Below are 26,405 nucleotides of genomic sequence, written 5' to 3'. Positions count from 1 at the left end.
GACATAAGTACTACTAGGTTGAGGTTCCACCCTTATGACCTCATTTAACCTTTATAACCTCCTTAATGGCCCTGTCTCTCAATATAGTCACATTGGGAGTTAGAACTTTAACATACAAATTTTGATAGGGGCACAACTGATTCCATAACCACACATGTAAAACTATGTTTTCTCTGAAGTATTCTCAGTGGAGACAATGATTGTAAACCACTGACTTGAAAAATATCCAGACAGGACAATATTTCAGGCAGGGGTTCAAAAGGTGGTCAATAGTCAGAACTTCAATCAAAAGGCAGAAGGCTACAGGAATCACTGTCATAGGAAGGAGTTTCAAGCCATGAAGCTTGTAATAGAAAGGCTGAATGTTATTCTCTGAGATTTTCCATGTCCAAGGGGAAAAGTAAAACCTGTTTCAGAGGTAGCCCACTGGACATTCCTCTTGAGGGAAATTAAGCCACACTCAGTTTTTAGAATTGCTTTGTAAATTAGAGTCTCACTCATAGAGGAATAAAAAAGAGCCTAAAGCTAAAAAATAACTAGGGCCACAATAAGGCTGATTTGATCTAAAGTGAGGCTGATTTAGACCAGAGCAGATGAATTCCAGGTTGGAAAAGTATAAGTACCATCTCATAGAGTCTGCTAGATTCTTGGCATACCATATGAAATGGCAGCAGATTAGTATGTAGCATGTGGTATGTAGTATGTATGTAGTATGGCATGCATACTGCATGAAGTAGTTCACACAACCACTCCATAAAGTTACTATTTCCATTCTAGGGATGATGACATCTATGCTCAAGAAAGGTAAGAAACTAACTCAAAGATCATATATGTAGTAAATCATCAAAGGCAGGGAGAAATCCTTTGTTTCTGTCTGTTAACTCTCATGATTGTTCTGCTACACAAATAGAGTTTTCTACATTAAATACAAGCAGAAAGTCATAGAATGTCTTACAAATTTTTTTTTTTTTCTCCCTCCAAAAAAGGAATTAAACAACCAACCTTCTTTTTATACATCAAATAAAGGAAAAGATGTATTGTGGAATCCAAGACAAAATCAGGGGATTAACAAAAGACTAATTCCAGTAGTTAGATAAATACAAGTGAAAAAAGTAGGAAAGTCATTTCACATATGGGCTAAGGTTTTTTAAAAAAATTAACCAAAAATGAGAGTACAAAGAGAAAAAGAGAAGGCGAGCAAAATAAGTAAAGAGGATAAGAACTTAAGATGAGTTTTTGTTCTACAATTTCCCTTTAGTATTTAGTGCATGCCTAAAACTGACATCTTAACATGCTGTTATATGTCATCTGAGTAAAAGATTACTCAACTATTGAGCCCCATGGAATAGCACATTCAATGAGCACTTAATACTATTTTCTGATGTCAACAATGATATATTCAAGCTGTAATCCTCTGGCATACAAATAGATGTAATGATTTTTTTGGAATTTTAACAAATGTACAGAGCAAGAGCCTAAAGTAACAGGAAGGGGAAATACGTGTATCGATAATTTTGTGTAAATACTGTTTAGAGCCATAATCTCTGCTGTAAGAAAGCCAAGTTTAGTCTTATAAATTCCAAATCATTTAAAGAAATTGGAATGAACCCAGATTACCCCACATACATTTAACCTACCCACTCATCAAAGATTGATTTTTAATACCTATTTTTTCTTTCCAAATATGACAAAATATATTATTAGAAAGGCTGGCTTTCCAATGAACCCTTCACTGTCATCCTACCTTTGCTCTGAGTCACAAAATATAATACCTAAGTGAAATTTTTAGAAGAAAATCAAAACCTACCTGTGCTGGTTTTGCAGTTAATTTGCCCTGATTATAACCATATGAGAGACTCATTATAAATCTTTTTAATAATCCAATCTCATATTATGTAGTACATGAAAGCCTTTTGCTCTTCCTCATTCTGAATATAGCCACTGTTAATACTTGAGTATATATTCTTTAACCTATTTTTAAAGCAAATACCAATATATAAAGTTTTATATGTGTGTGTGTGTGTATTGATTTAACAAAATTTGAGTCATACCTTATGTATAGTCCTTTTTCTTTACTAACATATCTTGGACATCTTTTGCTTCCAGTATTGTTAAATGTCATTACTGGAAGATGGAAAGGTCAGAAATTCAGTTTTGCACATTTAAGTCTGAGATGTCTATTAAATATCTAAGGTAGGATGGTGAGTGGGATATATGATTTTGGAGTTGAGAAGAGAAACCACTGAGCATGAATGCTTTCAGGATTGAAAGGCTGGGTTCTTCCTCACTACTCCAGTTTCCATTGCTATATGGTTCTCACAAAAACTGAGGAATATATCCTTTTCTCTTGAAAGATATAACATAGATACAGAAGACTGTTGGGTAGGAAAGAGTAATTATGTACACACACATATGCACACACACACATGCACACACACACACACTCCTCCAAAATGCAATAAGGTCTATTTCTGATTTTTGCTGAGCTATCCAGGATAAAAAGCCTCAGTCAGTCAGAGGTGCCATTCATGGGACATCATCTTGGAATTTCTTCTAAGGTATAAGTCTTTGCTGCCTTCCTAGACCTTGATGCTCAAGAATCTTCAGCTGCTACATGTGGAAACAAGATTCAAACTTTTTGTTTAATTCCAAATTGTGTGAACTTTCCATTACACAGAGCTGTTCTTTCCCTTTGTAGTTCTTTTGAATTTTATAGTAATATAGGAAAATAAATAAAATTTGATGAAACAAATTGCCTAATTGCACTAGAGAAGATGATTTAATGAATCTGTTAGAGTTGGTTTTCCAGGAGGAATACCTTTATAAGTGACCAACATGGCAATTCTTACACTCAGTACTTTCTATAGCATAAACACCTGGCAATAATTATGCTGCCTAGAGACAAAACAACTCACAGCTAGTAATGCGAGCAAATACATTTTCTGTGTGATATATATCAGTGAATAGTTGTTTAAAATGAGTGAAGATGGACATGCAGGTGTATATATATATATATATATATACACACACACACACACACACACACATACACATACACACACACATATATATATGAAATGAAATGATTCATATCTTTTTTAAAGAAATAGATCATGATGATTATAAACTATAAATGGACATTAACTAGAAATAGAGGGCTTTTTGTCTTTGAGAGTTTATATATATATATATATATATATATATATATATATATATATATATATACACATGTGTCTCCAAGTTATGACTTGCCTAAAATGACTTTGTTATTTAAGTGTGGAACAGAAGCTGAAAGCTCAAAGCGGCCTTACTTTTCTTGAGTGGAAATGTAAAATTAGAATTACTTCAGATGGTATATTGCTGTGAAGATCAAATATAAACTATATCATATAGGTAAACACCTTTAAATATTTATATTACTACTCATATTGTTATTATTAATGAAGAGAGGAATTTTTCCACTGGTCAGTACAACTATTTAAGTAGAGTTGCTGGACCTAGAAATATAATAAAACAATGACAACAACAGAAATACCCTTGCATAGCAATAATTCCTTTTCACTTAAAACATAGGAGGAATGTTATTTAGTTGAAGTCATCAGTATTTGGGATAGTGGTTAGTTGCAACAGATGACTCCCACTACCACAAGAGTGAAACCTAATGCAAGAATGAATGAAATAGAAAAAACAATGTGTTGATATATAAAGCATATGAAAATTAGACAGATTTTCACTAATGATAGCCTCGGAATTAGGGTTTACAAATGCAGATTATGTATTACTTGGTAGATGTAGCAGTTGTTTGTCTTAGGGTCAAACAGGAAAAAGTAAATGCACTATTTATTGTTTCTAAACTCTTGGGAATAAAAAGCCCTCTATTTCTAGTTAATATCCATTTATGATTTATAATCATCACAATCTATTTCTTTTAAAAAGATATGAATTGTCTTATAACAAAAGTAAGCCTTTTCAATTCAATGTGTCATTGGTCACAAATTAGAAACATAACAGACATTCATTTTCAACTTTCCAAAACTTAATAAAATGTTATAAACAATATCTAACAAATTTGTTAATGGCATTATTTACCCTCATTTGTCTAACCCCTTAAATATTGCCCATGAAGTACAAGTTAGGAGATTAAACCACAGATGCTGAGGAACATTTTGTTTATTTTTTACCTTTGGCCTACCTGAGAGTCACTTCGGTATTTTGAGAGTCTCCTTTGTTTCATGAAAAAAACGCCTCATATTTTCCCCTTTATGCTTTCTAGACTGAATTTCTCGTAATCTTTCTTAAACATAAAATAATTTGTTCAATGTGTATGGCCAAATCACTATGATTGATTAATTTTTAACCAATGTAATAACTTACTGTTGCTCCTTCTATCACAAGGCAAACTTTATTTTTTCAGCATGGCATTCAAAATCCCTCTTAAATTGGCTTACAGCAAGTCAAATCATTTGCTTTCTCATCCTTCTCTAACTTGAACGCTTCTCTGCCATCATTTTGGTCTCCTCATTGTTCTGTTATGCTCATGCCATTTTCCCTGTTTGTTGGCACCCTACATCATCATTTCAATCCATGGTTCCTGTTTTGCCTCCTCTATGAAGCCTTTCTAACTCCAAATACACTTATCCCACTCTGTTTTACCAAAAAAATATATTCTACCTCTTTACTTCTTTCTCATTTCTCAGTTTTATTTCCCAGCTAACTTATAAGCTGATTTAGGGCACTTACAATGACATATTTTTCCTACAATGACTATTTTTTAATATCTTGAAAATATTAAAATTTTAATACATATATTAGGTATAAAATGCATATATAAAAATATTTATATTTTGTCCATTTTTAATGATGAAGCTAAATGCATTAAAATGTAGTGAAAAAAATCTAGCAGTAAAAGAACAGTGAGGTTAGAAATAGATGAAAGAACGCTTTAAACAATCATGTTAGAACTGTGCCAATGTAAACATAGCACAGTAGGGACTTATTTTTTAGCATCCCAATTTACAAGCCTTATTTGTGTACTGGTTACTTCTACACATTTTTTGAAGTAGGCCCCTTGTGAAGCATTATGCCACAGTATGTTTATATACCATGACAAGTTGAATTTTGCTGCTTATGTTACTATATTTTTAATATATCTAAATTAAAAATTGTAGTGGAAAAGGGAAAGGTAAAAAGTTTGGCACAATGTTTTAAATGATAAACAATACTAAATGGCCTAAATATATAAGTATGTGGGAAAATATAGAAAAATGATGAAGTATGATTTTTTGCATTATTTTATTTAGAACATTTTCTTAGCTTTTTGAAGTTGAGGAATTAATGAAATATGTGTTTTCCAAAAAAAATGTGTTTTGAGGTATAACTGTTGAAATCAGAATAGATTACTGAACTGTAGGCACTATGAATCTGACCTTTAATGATAGTTTTTCTGCTGTATGGGGCTTTATTCTGTTCTTCACATGATAGACAGTTAAAGAAGTATCCACTAAATTTCAGGAGAACCTCCAAAACTGTCTTCTTACTCAATCATGTTTTCTTGTTCCACCCTTCCTAGTATCTTATTTATTGTTCAATCTGTCTTTTTAAAAAATTTTTTTATTTATTTTTTTCCCTGTATCTTTTTTCTCTGATTTTCTACTGTCTCGTAATGTTCCCACTAATTAATTCCTCCTGCTCACCACCAACATTCTGACTTATACCTCGAGAAGATGTGGCAGGTGGAGTTTTCCTATGGAAGAACTTTACTGACTATTTTATCCCTTCCAGTAGAGTTTCTTTCCAAAGAATAATGTCTAACATTTAATTATCTTATATAAAACAAATATTAATCTAACTATATGGCATTTAAGTTTTACTCTCTTTATGGAAAACTGAAGTTTTTTAAAATAACAATATTTTTTTCACTGAATATTTTCTCTTGTAAGCTCTGTTCCCATAAATATAACAGCAATAATGAAAGAAGCCTTTTGATTTCATGTAGACATGCATTGCTTTCCAATCTGTCATCCCCCTAAAGGTGATGCTAAATGGGTTATCAAACATGATAGCTAAATATGTGTCACATGGAAGCACCATCAATAGATTTTTTAAAAGAACATTTTATCTTCAATATGTGGGTTTTAGGATGCCTTCATCAACTATAATGACATATCTTAAACTAGATATTTTATGGAATTCTTAATTTTTATGTACATTTAATGCTTTTTTACAAGGTATTTATATACTTTCGTATTCGTAGTTTGACTTTCTAAAGTTACTAAATTTATAATCAGAGCTGTTTCATAGTGACTGTAATGAACCCAAAGTAATACAGAAAGTGTTTCTTTCTATATTGGTTAACAATAACAGCCTGTTTTTTGAGTCAAATTCGTAAAAATTATACCTCAGTATGCAAATTTATTTTTTCATTACTGATGCAGAACAAAGAAAGCCAACAGGATAGCAAACACTAACATTTTGCCTCTAAGTGCTCATGGACATAAAATAAATGAGCCATGGCTATTGATTGTCTTTGGCCTACATTATCTGCACAGGAACTATTAAGGAGGCTTTGCCATCTTCCTTTCATGCCTCATTTTCTCATACTATCTAATGAAGAGCTTCACTTAAATGATAATGTGCTACTCTCCCGAAAGTACATTTTTATGGCACTAAAAGGCAACATTTGTGTATCAAGGACTGTTTTTAAGTGCTATATTTAGTGGCTTGTTGCACTGTGTAAAATGATAAAATATTCTAGAGCTGAGTGGCATTATTCTCTTAATCAATTTCTAATTTTAAAATTTATGTTATCAATCCAAACTGCTGAATAACAGATGTCACTATAATATTCAAATAGTTGTGAGATTATCTTTGCTGCCCTCTAAAAAGACATATTTTATAATATTTTGTTGTATTTGCCTTACGAAGCATTTATTGTAAGGCTAAAGTGATAAATATGTGTAAAAGATATTTTTATTCTGTGGCACACTGAGTTTAGGATCCCTCTCAGAAATGTATGAGTGAACCTTTGGATAGAAATCCTGAAATTTCATTAGTAAGGTCTAAGCTGGAAATACTTTTGTATGAGTCATCAGTTGTGGAAATCAGAAAAATTAATGAGATTATTTGGGAAGACAAGAGAGAAGTCAAGCTGAAATACTGGAAATACTGATATTTAAGGAGTAGCAGATAAACAAGTGCCCATGAGACCACATATGCAGAAAGGAAGGATACAGACAAGTAGAGGGTGGTGTCATGAAAATCTAAGAAGAAAATATCTTCGGAAAGAGATTGTGTGATGCCACAGAAATGACTCTGTGTGTGTGTGTGTGTGTGTGTGTGTGTGTTTCTCATCTTGAGACTTAGAAACCAAAACCTGCAATGTGCCTTATCAACCTTTGTCTTCTTCCCTCCTTTCTTCCCTTTATCCATTACTTCCTCCTCCCTTTCTTCCTTCCTTTCTTTTTTTCTCTCTCTCTTCTTCCTCCCTCCTACCTTCTCTTTCTGTTTTTGCCAGTTGCAAAACAAATGCCTCACTTTAATTTGTGTTTCCATGCTTATTCACAAAGCTGACCATTTCTTATCTATTTATTGGCAATTTGTTTTTCTTCTGTGAATTTTCGTGCATTCTAAATCAATTACATTGTAAATCATTGGAGAAATGGACAATAGATCTGGATTGCAAAGCAGGATGTTAGGTGTAAATTTCTGCTAAAGAGATTTTTCAAGTATCAGCTGGTAGAAGTATCACCTGGTAGAAGTATCACCTGTATGTAGAGGTGTGTGCGTGTTTCTTAGGTATGCTTCTTAAAAACAGAACCTAGGTAGACAGAGGGATTTTCTTTTCTCTACCATCCCTTCCCCAAATTGAGAGTCTCTGGCTTTTAATAGGAAAATTTAATAAATTAACATTCATATTACACATTACAGTGGTCATTGAGATTTTTAGAATTACTTTTGGCACTTTAGTGTAGATCTTTTTTTTTACTTGCAATGTTTCCTTTAAATTGCCCTTTTCCCCACTTGACTTTGTTGGATTAATTTAATGTTCTTTGCTTCATTCAGTTATTTGTATGAGTTTAAATTTCTCCATCATATTTACAATGTGATAGTGGTAATGCTTAATATTTTATTTAAACTTCAAAAAGTTTTATTTTCTACCAACATCTGGAATTATTTAGTATTTATAGCCACATTCAAATAAAACAAAGAATGCAGCATGCTTCTTCTTTTACCTGCCCTGCCTTATCTTTAGCAAAAATAAATACTTCCTAATTACCAACAATTCGTGTATGATACATCAAGTATAATTTATTTTATATAAATATGCTGATAACATTTTTGTTCAACAGTGTTGCATGAATTTGACATATTTCTTGATATGGAAATCTTTTTTTGTTTGTTTTGCTAGGATATATCTCTTAGCAATATTTTCAGAAAGGACCTACAGTTGGTAGATAGAATTTAATAAAAGTCTTTATTTTTCTCTACTACTTACATGTTATTTTCCTGTGTATGAGATCAGGGTTTTTGAAGACATTATACTATTATATTCTGTCTTCCAATTTAACTACTGAATTACCTTATATTAATTTAATATTCATTCTTTTGAATTCAAGCTGCTTTCCTTCTGGAGCTTTTTGTAATTTGACTTTGGAAATATAGCCTCAATTTTACGTTTCTTATTCTTTCTGCTCAGTACTCAGCGATCACCTCTCTATTTGGAGCCATCTTATTTTTCTCATTTGGGGATATTTTATATCTTTTTTTAATTAAAAAATCATCTCTTCCATGATCTCTATTATACTCTTCTGGAAATTTTATCAGATGAATATTGAAACATTGAAGTATACTCTTCCTGCCTCCACACTCCTCTATTTTACTTCTCATCTCCTTATTTTTTTATCGTGCATTCTGAGAAAATATCTTGCCTCAATTTTTCAACCAATTGACTTCAGTTTATATCTAATCTATTTAGCTCATTTTAAAATTCTAGCATCCAATTATTTTTACTTGTTTCACAAAAATATGTTTTAATTATTGTTTTTCTAGCTATAGTAGTACCTTTCATCTTTGAGGATTCTAGTGAATATTAATGCTGTTTGTTTGCCTCAAATTTCTGGGGATTTAACATTTTCTGCCTTTAGAGGCATATAGCTTCTGATTACAAGGACAAGGGCACGTGGTCAGTGATTAGGAAGGAGGAGAAGGATGTCTAATAAGTTGAAATATGTTGGTAGTGTGTTTTCTTGGTGTGAAAGCCCTCATCTTCCTTGAATCCAGAGGCACAACTCTGCCTGTTTAATCCTGCTTCCCATCTCGAAATCTTCAGTCCAAAGACACACACAGTGGCTCTATTCAGAGTTTTATCCTGTTAGCAAATGATTCAGCATCAGCCAAGACCAAAACAGGGAGAGGGGCAGATGACTCCTTACTGGTGAGAACTAGAGATAGAGGTTGCTACTTAAGGGGAAAAGCAATATTAAGGAAAATCTCTGGTGTCACAATTTACCTTCAAGTCTAGGATCATTTTCATTGACTACCAACAAAGAGAAGTTTCTAGGAGGTGACATACTTTTTGTGGCTTGTGTGACTGTGCAACTATGACATCCAGTGGGGACATATAGAAAGTTATCTACCATTTTCTAATTAGTCTAGAAAGTCTTCCTGTGAGAAATGGGATTGTAGGGGAGAGATGTTCTGCAAGCTTCTTTGGAAATGTCACGTCTATAAAGTGATGGCTTTTCAGTGGGAATAATATGAAGGAATGCCATTTGTTTAACATCCACTATGGCCATGTACTGTGCTATGTGATTTTATGTATGTTATATTGTTTAATTTTCAGAAGTTTATCCTCATCACTCTATATATATGAAAAAAACTAGGATTAGTAAAATTGAGTAACTTACCCAAAGTCATTCAGCTGTCAGGTGGGAAATCTGGGTTTGAACCCATGTATGTCTAAACATGTCTAATTTAGAATTGTCTAAATTAGAATTGCTGTCAAGCACTTGAATTGAACTAATTGCAACAGAACAAGATACTTACCTCTCATTTACTTAGGGCCAAAGGCTAAGGAATGTTGATCATTGACAACAGGCTCCTGGAACTATGATCACTCAAGACTTTATTAGGTCTATTCTTATACACATATTAAATTGTAAGATAAAAGTGATATTCAAACCCCCAGGTAGGTCTGACTGAGATGGTCTTTTCACTTCCTAATTCCCCATATTCTACTTTGAGTGCCTCAGAAAACAAGTCATCTGTCTTTCACTCTAAGGCTAGAAAATGGTATCTTCATTCCTCTGTATCTCCAACTGACCTCCCAGGACTTACCTTTGGTTTGCTAAAGAAGGGAAAAATTATAGCAGTTATAACCTGTTAGAGTTAAATAAGCTACTCTTCAGAGTATGGATAAATGAATCAAAGGCTACTTTCTGGTGAAGATGCCTGCAGATACTATGAATATAGGTTAAGTCCCCATAGGTTTGCCTTCTTTCTGATATTTAAAGACCAAAAAGTCTTTGGGTAAAATATCATAGTGGATAATTTAATATTTTACAATGTTTACCTTTATTTCTAACACACTATGTAGTATTCTTTTTATTATATAGTCTTTTATTTTTATTGTCTTATATCTTTCATGCACTAGACACCTACTGATCAAAGTAGCCTAAATATTAGGTTGATACAAAGGTAATTGTGTTGTTGTGACTTAAAAGTAATGGCAAAAACCGCAATTGCTTTTGCACCAAAGGAATATATGTTAACATTTATTCTAAATCTAAAAATCTGAGAATTCATAATTCTAGGTGTATTAGTCAAGGTTCTCTGGAGGAACAGAACTAATAGCAGAGATGTATATATAAAGGGAAGTCTATTAAAAAGAATTGACTCACACCATCACAAAATGAGGTCCCACAATAGGCCGTCTGCAAGCTGAGGAGAAAGGAAGCCAGTCAAGTCCCAAAGCTGAAGAACTTAGAGTCCAATGTTCGAGGGCAGGAAGCATCCAGCACGGGAGAAAGGTGTAAGGTGGAAGGCTAAGCCAGTCTAGTCTTTGCACGTTCTTCTACCTGCATTTATTCTGACCGTGCTGACAGTTTATTAGATCTGTGCCCACTCAGATTAAGGGTGGGTCTGCCTTTCCCAGTCCACTGACTCAAATGTTCATCTCCTTTGGCCACATCCTCACAGACACACCCACGAACAATATTTTGCATCCTTCACTCTAATCAAGTTGACATTTAGTATTAACCATCACACTAGGATTTTAATAGATTTTTGTTACATATTTGTTTGTTTCATGATTTTTCAAATAAGTAACATATGACCTATCTGTATTACTCACTTTAATTACTCTGAAATAGATAGAAAAGACTTGGAGAGATGGGTAGAGAGTAGGTACTGCATTTACCAATATATCTCCAATGATTTATTACCATGTCTTCTTTTGATGTCTGTGGTATTCTCAGCTGAATGCCTACTGAATATCCATCCTCACTTGTTATCTTTACTAACAGACCCCCAATGTTGATTTTAGAAGTGAGGTGCCAGTTATAAATACTTTCTGTCTTGGTTACCCTGGCAATGAGAGATGATCATGTTTTGAGTTCTGGAGAAAGAAATGTAGGTGGAAGTATTAACAAAGGGATTCTCTTTAGGACAAAAAGGCAAAGCCTCATAAGGAAAAACAATTTGACCTTATTCCTTTGGTCATTTCCTATGTCAGGAAATGCAAATAATTGCCTGGAAATAAAATAAGACAAACATCACAAACTAAGGACTATGGATCAGGATGACAGGGGATACTTGTTTCCTTAAAGACACACACCTTTAGGCATCTCAGCCAGCCTAGAGACTTGAAAAACATGAGCCTCCATCTGTCAGAGTTCTTTGGGTTTTCTATTATTTGTACCTACACCAATAAAATAGGTTAACACTTCCGTAAATTTTTGAAACCTGGTGAGCTGCAACTGCTTTTAGGATAGTTGCTCAGTGATGAAGTATTCCACCACCTACCTTTTTGTTTTTCTTTTAGGAGTCCTTTGCAGTTGTGCATTTATTGACTTCTTCCCTCCAGGACAGGTGAAAGATCTTGCCTAGTGTCCTGTATTATGGCAGTGACTTCTGTATTATGGTAGTAGTCCCTCTAGATGCTGGTTGGAATTCAGAGACTCATTGACGGTTAGAGATCTCTTTAGTTGAAACCTTTCCATGCATCTTCTTCAATGGGGGGAATAATTAATAGCTGTCAGTATTTCAGGAGTTTAGTGGAACTTTGGAAGAGACCCAGAATGATTTGTAATGCCCTACTTTTAACAAAAACAACAACATTAAGCTTGACAGGAGTATGTGGTATTTTATTGTAACCTAAAGCTATGTTATGCAGCTTCAGGTTGCCAACAGCATATCCTTCATTACAACGGTGGCAGCATTTATATTATACCCATACTTTGCTGTACTTTTGGATTCTTTCTAAAACTTTGCTACAGGCTAGCATAAAGCTTTCAGGTTTTCAGCATATGAGTTAATGCTATGTGTTCTCAATGCTTTATTTGTTTGGCATATAGTTTTTTCCCCAAGACACTAAAACTGGGGGATTGGATAGTTTTAGACAAATTGATCAGACATTGTTCTTGTATTCCACTTAGTCTCACTGGCACATGCAAGATACATAACACCGAATGGAATTTAGCTCTGTGTAGAGCATTTCTGGCAACATCTTTTTCTATTAGGAATCACGGGAGAGAAAGCAAAAGCTGAAATTTTGAAATCTGATATGAATTTGTTTTCGAAGTTATTGACAACACTAAGTGCCCCATACAATGATGCCCACGCAACATTTTCTATGAGCTTAGTACTAGAAAGATCTGTCTCCTCCTCATAATTTGATACATTTGTTCAGTTCACAACAATAAAAATAATACACCATTTTCCCCCAGTTTCCCTTTTTGCTTTAGCAGTCAGGAACCTAAAAACAAGATTTATGCCTATTCAAAGCAAGTATTTTGACTCATAAGATTATCGTATAAGCGTTCTCATGTTATTATACTTTTAATCCCTTTTTAACTTTCAATTTTATTTATTTTACTATAGGTGCCTATTTTATAAGCTGCCTAAATATTCTTTGGAACAAATTGGGGCATAAATAAATCCTTCTTCAAAAATGAATTATTGCACTTGTAGCTGATATATCACAGTTTGCCTAAGAAAGTCACAGGTTTCTATTTGATTTTAAATGTTTAATTAGGTTTAATTTTATTTTAAAGTTAATACAAAAACATAGTTAAAATAAGTCAAATAATGCAAAAAAGAGGATAATAAAAAGAATACTCACTTCGAACATGTGGTAGGCAGAAAACTGGTTACCCAAAAATGCTTGTACCCTGCTGCTTGGAACCTGTGAATGTTACTCTATTTGGTGAGAGATTTTGCATGTGTGATTAAGGATTCTGTGATGCAGAGATTATCCTGTATCACATGGGTGGGCCTGATGGAATGGCAAGGGTCCTTCTAAGACAGACAAGAAGGCAATGTGATCACAGACACAGGGATTGGAGTGATGTGGCCATAAGCCAAAGAATGTCAAGAGGTCTCCAGAAGCTGCGAGAGGCAAGGAATATATTTATCCCTGAAGCCTCCAGAAAGAATCAGCCCTGCATACACCATGATTTTAGCTCCATAAGACTCATTTCAGACTTCTTACTTCCAGAACTTTAAGAAAATACATTTGTGCTGTTTAAAGCCTCCAAGTTTGTAGTAATTTGTTACAATGGCAACAAGAAACACACACTCCAATACTCCCGTCTCACTTTTCCAAAGTTAACCACTGTTAACGATTATCCATGTATCCTTCAAAGAATTTTCTAATCACTCTATATACATTGTTTTCTCTTTGTTTTTGAAAGATCTGTATTTTTTCCAGATTTTAACATGTACAAATAATTTTACAAGAAACATCTTTTACATACACCCCTTGATAAATGTGAGATGCATAGCTGTAGAATAATTTTCTTGAAGTGAAATTATTGGATGATAAATTATGTACAATAACCTAGTAGTTTTGATAGATTATGAAAAACTACCCTTTAGAAAGGTTAAACTAATTTATATAATCCCAGTATTATGTGAAAATGTTATTTCTCTCCACCCTTGCCAAAACTATTAAAATGTTGATCTTTAAGATATAGGTTTATATTGGCCATTGGGTAGGACACCTCACATAATCTGAGTTTATGTTTCTATTGTTTTATACATAAGTAAACTAAATTAATTCAAGGTTACCTTTAGGAAATCTGTAGTGAGGGAACCCTGAGCACAATTGCTTCTAGTTCTGGCATTAGCACTCACTGCATTTATGACTCTGTGCAAATTGTTTAACCAAGTTGCTCACAAACCTCCCTCTCTATGAGATTTATCTGGGAAGCTTTTAAAATGCACATTCCTAGTTCACCTAAGTTTACTCAATCAGACTCTCTTTGGGTTAGAGATTGGAAAATTTGCTTTTTAACAAACACTTGAGCTGATTCTTGTACAGCTAGTAAGGAGCAGTCTAAAGACTACATTTGAGAACCACTTACTCAATATTTCTAAGCCTGAGTACATTTTATTTTGTTAAACTCCTGCAATATAAGCTTGCCTTTCCCACAAGGTTATATTGGGACTTGAAGTTTACTTGTTCCATTGGGCCTGCTCCCCTAACCCTACCTAGAAATTTTAACCACCTTACTGGGGAAGGATTTGAAAGCAGCTCACACCATATACCTTTTTACTAACCTGGGACTTTGCTGACTGATTTTATGCCAAGACTGAATTCAGCACTTTCTTGCTCTTTGATTTTATTTTCATTCATTATCTTACAAAAGGTCAGATTTATTTGTAAATTATACGAGTGTGGGTGGAATTTGGTCAATACATGAGTGGCCAAACATAATGGGCCAGTTATCCTTCCTATTTTGGGCATTCTTCAGAGAGCTAAATACACAAAGGACAATATTAAGTAGTAAAAGCAGGTTTCAATTTATTGTTAATTTGGGGCCCATGTACAAGAGGAACCCTCTCAATGGGTGACCTGATAACCCTCTAACATAATCACCAAAATAGTCAAGTTTCCATTTCCTATGTGAAACACACTTGTGTACTCCCAGCTGGAGTCACTCTAACACAGAGAAGCATTTCTGCTGTCACCAAGAGGCTCTCTGCCCAAAAACCTTTAGATGCTAGCTTTTCTCATTACTGAAATTACATAGTTCACTTAAACTTTCTATAAATTAATGATAATGAAATGTGTATGGAAAAATAAAGAAAACTGATTACTAAAATTAAGTTGAATGCTTGGGAAAACTAAGTAAATGTAAATTATTATTTAAATTGCTGACGATTTTTATTTATATAAATATGTATCCATTTCTCAACCTTTCATTGCAGAGCTACAGCCATTTATATAAATATTGATCTGCTAATTGGAATTATAAGCTTTATTTATTACATAAATCATACCTATATGCCTTTCCTTATCTTACTTTTTTTTTTTTTTTTTTTTTTGAGATGGAGTCTCGCTCTGTTGCCAGGCTGGAGTGCAGTGGCGCAATCTCGGCTAACTACAACCTCCAACTCCCTGGTTCAAATGATTCTCCTGCCTCAACCTCCTGAGTAGCTAGAATTACAGGCCCTCACCACCACACTCAGCTACTTTTTTTTTTTTTTTTAGTAGAGATGGGGTTTCACCATGTTGGCTGGGATGGTCTCCATCTCCTGACCTCGTAATCCGCCCGCCTCAGCCTCCCAAAGTGCTGGGGTTACAGGCGTGAGCCACCGCGCCTGGCCTCCTTATCTTCCTAAACCTTAGCTTTAGCAGGTGGCTAACGGACTTAGAAAGTCGCAACAAAATACGAGAACAGACAAGAGAACAAAAGTTCAGGCCTATCCTCAAAGAACAAGCCCTTTCTTAACTTAGCCACAATATTAAAAGGAAAGTGATGGGCTGGACGCAGTGGCTTACACCTGTAATCCCAATGCTTCAAGAGGCTGAGGCAGGTGGATCACTTTGAGGTCAGGAGTTCGAGACTAGCCAGCCAAGATGGCGAAAACCCGTATCTACTGAAAATACAAAAATTAGTCAGGCATGGTGGTCCATGCCTGTAGTCCCAGCTACTCAGAAGACTGAGGCAGGAGAATCTCTTGAAACCCAGAGATGGAGGTTGCAGTGAAGAGATCAGGCCACTACACTCCAGCCTGGGCGATGGAGCAAAACTCTGTCCCCAAAAAAAGAAAATAAATAAATAAAATAAAAATGTTTAAAAAAGAGGGAATTGTAGAAGAAAAGCTATATTACCTCCCTGAAGTGTGACATTTTAAAGTATGATATCACGATCATTTATAAATATTGCTCAGTCAGTATTCTGGAAACTGATGATTTATGCCAGAAGGTAGAGAAGTGGGTAGAGGAATTCCCCACCTCTACCCTATATGCATCATTAGAATATAAGCTTTTTTTGCTTCCTTTAAACATCTTTTCAGTTCTTGAAGCCTCGGTCTCGATAGCATTGGCTAAACAAATAAAAATAATTTATTTCAAAACATTGTGTAAATTTCAAAACGCTGGACAAAATGTAAGGTATTTGTTTATTGGTCAAACATTTATAGAGCAATATTTATCCAGCCTGATTCACCACCACACAATTCAATGACAGCAAGTAATATGATTAACTCAAGCAACATTACAATTTAACTTTGAACTGTGATTTAGTACAACAAGGATCATCATGTTAAGATAGCGCTGATCAAATTATTTCTAGAAAAATCTTTCATTGAGGTTTTATACTTGGAGATACTACTTAATAATAATGATATTTGCAAAATTAAAAATAACTACATATATGACTCATTATGTTCCAAGGACACAAAAAATCTCCTTTGATTCTCACAAGTACATGAAATATGTGCTGCTGTTTTCCTTATTTTGCAAATGAGAAAAGGTGGGCTTAGATAAGTCAAATAACCTGCTTAATATATAAACAATTAATGGCAGTGCTAAGATCTTAACTGAAGGTTTCATTCTAGAGTTGGTGTTTTAACCACTATTCTATATTATCTTGCCTTAATGGTCTTAGGATAACTCACTTTGGATGATTCTGTGAAGAAGTTGGATCTATTTATATTATTTAATTAGTAAGGTAACAGATTTCAGTTCCTTGCGTCAGTGTTTCTTTGCTAAAGTATTTAGTAAGTTTCCCTATTTATGTGGGATTTCATTACATCTCTTTAAATTTTTTTCTTAATGTCTTTTCAGAGTTCTGCAGGCACTCCCAATTATTTGCCAAACATTAACAAGCACAGAAACTTTAAGAATTCACGTTAATTTTTAGCACTTGAAATTCTTATCCTATGACTCATGTAGCTTTTTTGCTACTCAAAATCACCTCCATGGGGAAAGTGGAAGAAATGTTTTTATCCTAGTGAAATGACTATCATTTGGTTTGGCAAGAAAGAATGTGTATATATTCAAAATAGATGTCAGCAGGGCTATACTTTAAAAGCATGCTTTTCAGAGTATACATGTGTGTATACTTTTAAATAGGCTAAATAGCTAATTGTTTTCTCTGTTTTGTTTGGCTTTTGATCTATCCGTTATGAGTCATATTAAAAGCTGGGAAGCCTCATCAAACACCTAACCTGTGTTGACTGAGAGCATCTTGGCAAATTAAGCTGAAAAAATATTCCGTAATTTTACTTTCTAATTAATGAGTTTGGGTTAATGGATGCAGCTGTATTTAACATTTATGTCATATCAGCAATAAATTAGGATCAAGTCTGAATATAGCTAGCAGCATTCTCAGGTCTAAAGTATCACAGTGCAGAAAAGATAAAGATTTATGCTGCTGTTTGTGTTAGTATTTCTTTTGGGTATATTATGGGTATTTGTGTACACTTTATTCAACCTTTCATTGGGAAATTTGACATTTCCAACACATTTCATGTGAGTTGAGAAGAAGTAGAGGATGTTTCATGGGAGGATTGATTATAATTAATTGACTCTTATAAATGTGACTTTCAATAGTTTTTAGATAAATTTCCTTAAAAATTTTGGCATAAAAGTTATTATGCATATGACCCAAACTCTATCTAGTTGTTTCTAAAATGATAATATCAGGCTTATTCCAGTAGGATTGGCTTATGCGAAATCACCTTACCTGCATTCCAGAAATACCTGGTGAGAAGAAATTGAAAATATCAATTTGTTCTTTAATGCATTCCCCAAATCACAGTGGTGAGAAAAGCATACTAAAAGAATATTTATCAAAAGATTTCAGTGTTCTATAAACTCTTAGAAGACCACCTGCTATTGGAGAGGTACAGAGGATGAAAAGAAGCTAGTTTCCTGCACCATGGGGACCAATGTCTGTCTCTACAAGATTGTCTGTTAGATTAGTGAGTAACTTTAACTTTATATGGGTTTGCTTCCATCCAAAGCAGAGCTCCACTTTTTCTCTCTATGGTTTACTCTATATAGGGGATATAGTTTTGACTCCATACCTTCTTTCACTCTACCTTGAGGCCATCCTCCTCTGGAACTGCTCCTGCCATCTCTGCTTGGCACTCAGCCTCTTGAATGTTTTCTCTCTTTGTCTCAAATAACTCAGCACCCTTAATGGAAGGACTGCAAGCATCCTGCAAAAGAGAGTCTGGCTGTATGTCCTATAAACTCTATCCCCAGTCATAGATTGTGAGTTTATATGACTATTTTATTATTGTTTTTTAAATTCCATTTAGTATTTTTTTTTGTTTTTTGATTTTCTTTTTGTTTTTGTTTAAAAGAACATGTCTTAAAAGAACATGAGGTTGTGTTACATGAGTTGAAGGAGGGTCAACCCAATATTTTTTTTACATTAAAGTTTCATTTGTTTGGAGGCCTCATAGAATGAGAGCAGTATTCAGTATAACAGAACTAGATGTCTCCTGTACATGAGGAATACCTTTTTAAAAGGAAATCTGAGCAATAGAAAAACAATACATACACATCCCATACATGCATGCACACACATGTGCATATGCACATGAACATACGTAAGTATATGTACTTTCTTTGGGAAAGATAAGGCACCGGGGAAAATTTCCAGGAGACAATTTCTTGATTGGAATAAATGTTTATTTTCTTTAAATAACACAGAGTTTTTTGTCAGACTTCAATTACTTAGTAAATATTTACTGACCACCTATTACTTTCTATCACTCATTTGTAACACATAAATTGCCAAACATAACTACCTACATTTACTTTTCTTGTGTGTAAGAAATTGCCACACAGAATCTTTCAACTGTCATTGCTGTGCCTGTTATCTTCAAGAAAATGATTAGGCCAAACAACAGCTAATGTTACCCTCAAGCAGATTATTAGAAGAGGTAAACAACACTCAATAGTCTGGATGTGCTGGATTTCAAATCAGCATTGGACGGATATCCTCAGCTCTCCTCATCCATACTAAATTGATGTATTTTCAGACTAATTGAAATTAATTCTGAAAGTGTGTGCCTTTTCTCCTACCAAAAAGTTAGTCATTCGAGCTGTGTCACCTGGCTCCATAATTAAAGTAACCTCTACCATACCAGTCAGTAGAAACACCAAGAATAAGAACAGTGATTTAGCAGTCACACAGCTCAGAGTCACCTCCTCCAAAGCCAGTTGCCAACAAGATTTTTTTTCCCACTTACATCTTCTGAGTATATTTTAGAACCCAAAAGTAAATATCCCCTCTTGTTCTTAAGTCTCCTAATAGTTACAGAGCTGCACAGGCCCCACAGGAGTGTCAAATGACTGATGGTTGTATCAATGCTAACTAAGCAGGGTGGAAAGGTATACAAGAGGTTGGTTTCAGCAACCATGTTTCAGGGTTGTTTCATGCTGTGGCTACATAATTTCTAGAGCAATGGAAGACTCCTTATCAAAAAATATGCTTTATCTTATCAGGACCCAAATAATTCCTTCTCTCAGCGCTCAAAATCCTACTTCATCAACTTCTACTGTCTCCTTATATATCCTTCACGAAGTATTTTTCATCTCTTCAGGCTGTAATGCGCTTTCTCTCATCTGATTCCACTATTATTTATTGTCATTATCGTTTACTTGATACTCATACTTTTACACTTTAAATTGTAGCATATTATAGTCTAGCTAGGTTATAGTATAGGTATATCTGCATAACTAGACTGTAAGTTCTTCAAGAGAAAGAGCTGTGGTGGATATTACTTTGTATCATCCAGAGTGCCATGCACTGTGCTGTGCTCATAGTATGTAACAAAGTAAATTGCTGAGTGAATCAGCCAATGAACCAGTAAGTAGGAAGACTGGAGGAACTGGAGAAGCACTTTTCTCAGATTTTTATTGAAGATAAAACTATTTAAATTTGGTCTAAATTGTAATCAAAGACAGGATTTTAGAATGATTTCTGACAAATAAGAAGCTGGGAATCATTGAAATCCCTTACCAGGAAATATTATGGCTTACATGGAATCTTAGGGATGATTTAGTCAATGCTTTCACTTGATAATGGAGAAACTGAGAACCACAGGCATTAGTTACTTGTCTAAGTTTACTGAGCTGTTTGAGGGGAGAGTCATGACCTAGATGTCCTTTCTCTAACAGATATTCTTTCCATCCCTCTCAAAGAGTTCAATATTTTGGAGACTTAACAGACAATTGATTGAAGTGTTGTCTGTAGGTTGCTCACTACACCCTGTAGACGATGTCTCTCTCTGACACTACTTTGTAACACCAGCAGACTTAGAGTTGAATTTTCAATCCATTAATATTGTAATAGTTCCTTCTCTGACCACTTTTGAGAAATACAAATTTTATTTAAGTTTAGACCTTGTCACTAGTCACAAGCCAGATAAATTTACTATTATTCTCATGGTGTTCCATGTTTGCTAGTAGCTCCAGAAATGTCACACAGTGTTCAATATATTTTAAAAGGAGTCATTGACAAATTGAAGTAAATCCAAAAGAGGGTGACCAGAATAGTGAAGTGTCTACAAACATGCCATGTGAGAAATGTGGCTGTCATTTTGTATACAAGAAAGTGGTAATGTTGAGTCTGAAAGATGCTCTATATCCCTTCATGGCAGTGATAACTTCCTTCAATTACTTGAAGAGCTGCCTCATGAAACTGGGATTCTGTGTATTTTGAATAGCTCTAGAGGGCAAAACTTGGACCGATGTATGACAGGTACAAGCCTTCCACTCTGTATAAACAGATTTGTCCAACAGTTGGAGCTGCTGTTTCAAGCTCCATTCTTGGTGCCAAGAGAACCACATTATGGGCCCTCCTTGTCAACAAAAGCTGGTATACCCCACATTGAGTGGGAGATAGACTGGACAACCTGAATCACTTATGACTTGAAGATTGTGTAATTATCTGAGTCATCAGCCTATTCCCAATGGATGATAATCTAACCTCATCAGCAATTCTTACTCACCTCATTCAGGTGAAGGTTACTTTAAAAAAGACCTTGCTACTGGAAGCTATTGTTGACACTAGAACCCCTAATTAAATGCCCAGGCTGTAGATAAAGCTTAGCCTGTTGTATTGAGGTAGTATTTCTTTCTCTCTACTTAAGTTACCATAATCTAAAGCTTTTCCTGCAACAGTGAGAAAATGTAGTTCTTTAGGAAGCCATCTTCATCGATCTACATGAAGGAAATAGAATGTATTTAAAATAACCATTTTCCTCCCAATCTTTTTAGGTTAACAGTGGATATTCTGGGTGGCTTATATGAAACAAGTGTAATTTAATGAACTACAGCTTTGAAAATGTTAGAAAATGAATCAAACTGTAAAGTGTGCCATAAGTTTTAGAATAAATAAAGTAAATCATGTTTCAGTATATCTGAAGTAATGCCATGACCTAGATGTTCATATACCTAGAGACAACATATATAATACAAATATTATTTCACTTCTCACTTTGATTACAACAGAAAGTACATATTTAACAGTTATTTTAAGGCCTGAATGTGACTCAAGTTACCATCCTAGTTACAGTTCGGTTTTTATCATTTTTTTTTCCTGTCACTAAAGCAGCAGTTAAACCTCATATTTAGGTTTAATATAGATTTCAATCAGCACACAAGTTCCATGATGGAACTCATTTTATTAGACCTTGCACTCAATACAAAACATCAGTTACAGAGGGTCACACCGCATCTCTAGCTGTCACACCAATGTCTTGCTGAGTGCCACCTGCAATGTCTTAAGTTCTTTATTTATACTGGAACTCTATTAGTTTGATCCGAGAGCTATTTCCAAAATGCCTGCAGTACACAAAATAAACACTTTATCAGCAGATAGTCCATTGCTTTGGAGATAGGAATATCAGCAAGATTTTCAATGGTAGTGAAGATCTAGACAAATGATGACAATACACTTAAGGAGAAACAATCTTAATTCTAACAAAAGTTGTTTTACATTAAATGAATCTACCCATCCTGAACTAGTATAGCTGAAATGAGATTCCAATGCCTTCCACCTTTTAGGCTTTGAAATGCAAATTTAGTATTTGAGACTGTTTAATTCTTCTTATACAATGTGCCTGCAATTTAGATAACTACCACCAGGTGATAAAGTTATCTTGGAACAGAGCAACATGGGCTAGGTAGAAAAATCTTTCTTAAAAATGTGTCTAACTGAGCCTCATAACCTCTGATGGGCCAACATTCTCAGCCCAATAAAAAGCTTATATATAAACAAGAGAAGTAGTTCGTACACAAGTAACTTAAAAAATGGCAGAAGATAGAACTGCTGTAAGAGAAATTCAGTAAAAACTTATACAGAGGAGGGAGAGAGCATTTCCAGTTGACAGTAACAGAGGGAGTTAGTATTTGATCTAGATCTTGGAAGGTGATAAATACTTGAAAATAAAGAGACTGAAAGCAATGTTCCTCTGAATATAAATATGCACAAATCTGTCTTCAGAGAAAGGAAAATAAAGTATTTAAGGAAGTGACTAATCATGCAAATTAGAGGACAAATAAATTTTGGCGGGTATAGGCTGCAGAGGTAGAAGCCCTGGTTCCTACTATTTATTAGGTTAACTGAAGGCTTAGAGTAGCCATAACATCTCCATGTTTCAATTGTCTAATTACAAAATATGGATATTAATAATTATTTTGCATATTTTTTTCTGAGCATGAATTTAGTCAGTTCTGAAGATCTTAACTATTTGCAATACACTTTTGCATTATGAATTTGCACATAGGAAATGAGTCCAAAAAGGTAAATCAAAAACATTTAAAGACTTTGAGCCCAGGCTTTGGAGTTAGAAATGGGGCTCCATACCCATTCTCCAATCCTGTATTACACAGAGGAGCTTGAGAAATGTTTTGATAATGAGTTGAAAATATTATAGCTCGGGTTTAGAGAATTTAATTTGGTGAAATTGGGAACAAAATTGATGTATGAAAAGGAGGCAGGGCTGTTGTTGAGGCAGATGACTTAGTTAAGAAATTGTTGCAGTAAGGGACAAGAGGTGATAGGAGTCATAGAAATAGAGAAGTAGCAATGCCTTTTGTTTCTTCAGGAAAGTCAATTAACCTTCTATAAAGTTGTAAGTTATGAAAGGGAATCAAGGCCTAAAAGGACAGATAGGACACTAACATAAAAAATTAAAAGTAAAATAAAGTAAGAAAATTGGATAGAAAGCCTGGAAGCATTTTAGGAGTAGACCTGAACAAGAAAGAGACTGAAATCTGAGAAGCCAGTTGCGAGGTGAAGTGGTAAGTTATTCCAGTAAGACATTAATCCAAGGATATTACAGTTATTGAATTCTTCCTCCTGGCAATAGTTTCCCCCTTTAATTTTTAATCTTATTTTCCCTTCCAACAAACACTTCAGTCTACAATTTATTTTTCTCTTTATTCCTATCAGAAATTTACCTAAACTATTGTCATTTTACTCCCATGTTTGTGTCTTCTGCCATGGATTCCTTGAGCCTGTTCCCATCTGCTCTTGAAAAAGAATAAATTTCTTCGAATAACTGGCTTTCAAATATAATCAGAGTCAAGATGCTTTATATTATAAAGGCACCTAAGTGTTCCCTTTCAGAGAAATTACTGAAGATAGCATTTGAACATATGGGCAAAGAAAATCATAAGGTGGGTCTCAGAAATAATGAAGAAAATAAACTGGCCAGCTCTTATTAAACCTCTCTCAGAAAGGAGCCATACTAACTTACTGGGCAAATACCTTATCTTTCCTGTGTTGTTAAAAGTTCTTGTTTTGGTAATTGAATCTAAGTGAAACCATTATTGACCTACAATGATTAAAATAGCAACTCTTTGTAAATGTAAATGAACCTCACAGAAATCATAGCATTAAATAATCTATCAAAACAAATATTAGCAATTTATTATGGTTGTTGAAATTTTGCTTAGGAAGTAACTCTAAGTTTTTCTCAAAGTGTGTGTGTGTGTGTGTGTACATATATACACACACACACACACACACACACACAGATGACATGGGTCTAGTAGTTAAGACATTCTTCAGTATGGTACTCATATGGGAGAAATAGTCATTACAGATAGGACCAATGAGTGTTCTTTAAAGGAACTGGAGAAATGTTCCTGAAATACATTGTTGTTTGGAAATTTTGCTGAAAAGACAAGTAAGAAATAAGCATATTCTTGTCACCTGGGTCTATCATTCTTAAATGAAAAAATATGTCAGACATAAGCATTTGTTTTTTACATGGGTCGGCCATTATTAAACATCTACTTATTTCATTTCATTCTTTCAACATTGATTAAAACCTATGCTTTCAGAAAGATCTTTGGCAGTAATATTTAGCAATAAAATGATCTTTTGCTAAGTTTTGGAAATAAGGACTAGAATCAATATTCTGTAACATTTATAATGACATTTCCTATGCTTTCACAAACACTTCTTATTTTGGCATATTTTCCTTTTATAAAGTATATAATACAGAGCTAGTACCTATGTTCTCTTTTGTAATATAATTGGCTACCTAAAATATCTTCTAGCAGAGATATGATTTTTTTAAAAAAATAGATTTCCCGTGATTATAAAAACAAGACTGAGCATACCTGAATTTAATATCATTTTTGCCACTTATAAAACATATATGCTTGAAATAATTCCTCCATCCCAAAATTCTGTCTCTAAGTATTAATAGTTTATTTTTGTAATGATAATTAATATATACAAAGCAATAATACAGTGCGTTGCCATTAGTAAGAGCCCAAAATAATAACTACCACTAACTTTAATTCCATCAATTTATCAATTAAATGAAATAACATAAGTACATAAAAGTATATGAACATACATATTTAGCACACTGTATTGTAGGACTTCATAAATGAAAGCTAAAATGTATACTGTGAAAGGAATCAGAAATATAGAACAAAGCACAGAAAAATGCAGAAGTTATCTCAAATATTGGCCAATTACAAAAATCCAGTATTTTATATATTATATGTGTTGTTAAATTTAAAGGTATCTGCATTATGCGACATCAGGATGCACACTTATTTTCAAGGCAAGGACAATCTTTATTCAGAATTACTGACAAATTACAAAGTAAATAAGAGAAGAAGTATGTATGATTTGTTAACTACTTAATGATGTATTGTTGATCTCACAGAAATGGTGTTTGTCTGAAGAAGAAAATGTACGTTTAAAAAACTTATTGTTATAATAATATTTTTGCACATGGAAAACCTACACAAACACACAGAAATATACAATAGGAAACATTCAAGAATCTTTCTGAAACCATCTAAAACTGTGATCTATCTTCTGAATTCTTGTTACTCAAAGTGTGGTGAGTAGATCAACACCACCAGAGTAACCTATGTGATGGATACAGATTCTGCAGTCCTACCCTAGACTCACTTAATGAAAAATATGCAGTTTGATGAATGTGCATATAAATCTCCATGTAACTCATATTTGCTTTAAGATTGAGAAGTAATGCTTTAAATCAAACCAAGGAAAAAAAATCAGAAACAAAGCTTAGAGGGCTGCATATGTTTTAGCAGAATGATTCAGATAGAAAAAAAAAATGCTACTAGTTAAAATCACATATAAATGTTGTTTTGTATAAATAAAACCAATATATATGTCCTGAAATAATCATTCTGATGCCTCATTTTACAAGCTTACTTCAGGGCTATTTGACAGCTACTGGTTTCTTCAGTGAGGAGGAGAGAGATAATAGAAAATTAAACAAATAAATTAAAACATGACTGTAGGTTATGATGGAAGGAAGGACTCCTTGGGTGTCAGGGAAAACCTCTTTGAGAAAGTGACTTTTGAACTGAGACCTGTAGGATGAAAAGTATCCAGTCTCAGAGCCTTCCAGGGTTGATTTCCAAAGTCCTTAGT

The 26,405-nt window shown here is 34.1% G+C and overlaps 1 protein-coding gene across 5 annotated transcripts in view; it reads left to right on the top strand.

Moving 5' to 3' along the window:
- The window catches only part of LINGO2 (leucine rich repeat and Ig domain containing 2), a 1,182,276-nt gene that overhangs the window by 650,521 nt on the left and 505,350 nt on the right, over nt 1–26,405 (top strand). The gene's annotated exons all lie outside the window — the stretch shown is intronic.

Source organism: Papio anubis, chromosome 13 (genome assembly GCF_008728515.1).
Source record: "Papio anubis isolate 15944 chromosome 13, Panubis1.0, whole genome shotgun sequence".
Classification (NCBI taxonomy): Eukaryota; Metazoa; Chordata; class Mammalia; order Primates; family Cercopithecidae; genus Papio; species Papio anubis.
Note: the sequence above shows the minus strand (reverse complement) of the source record. Positions and strands in the feature narration are given on the sequence as shown.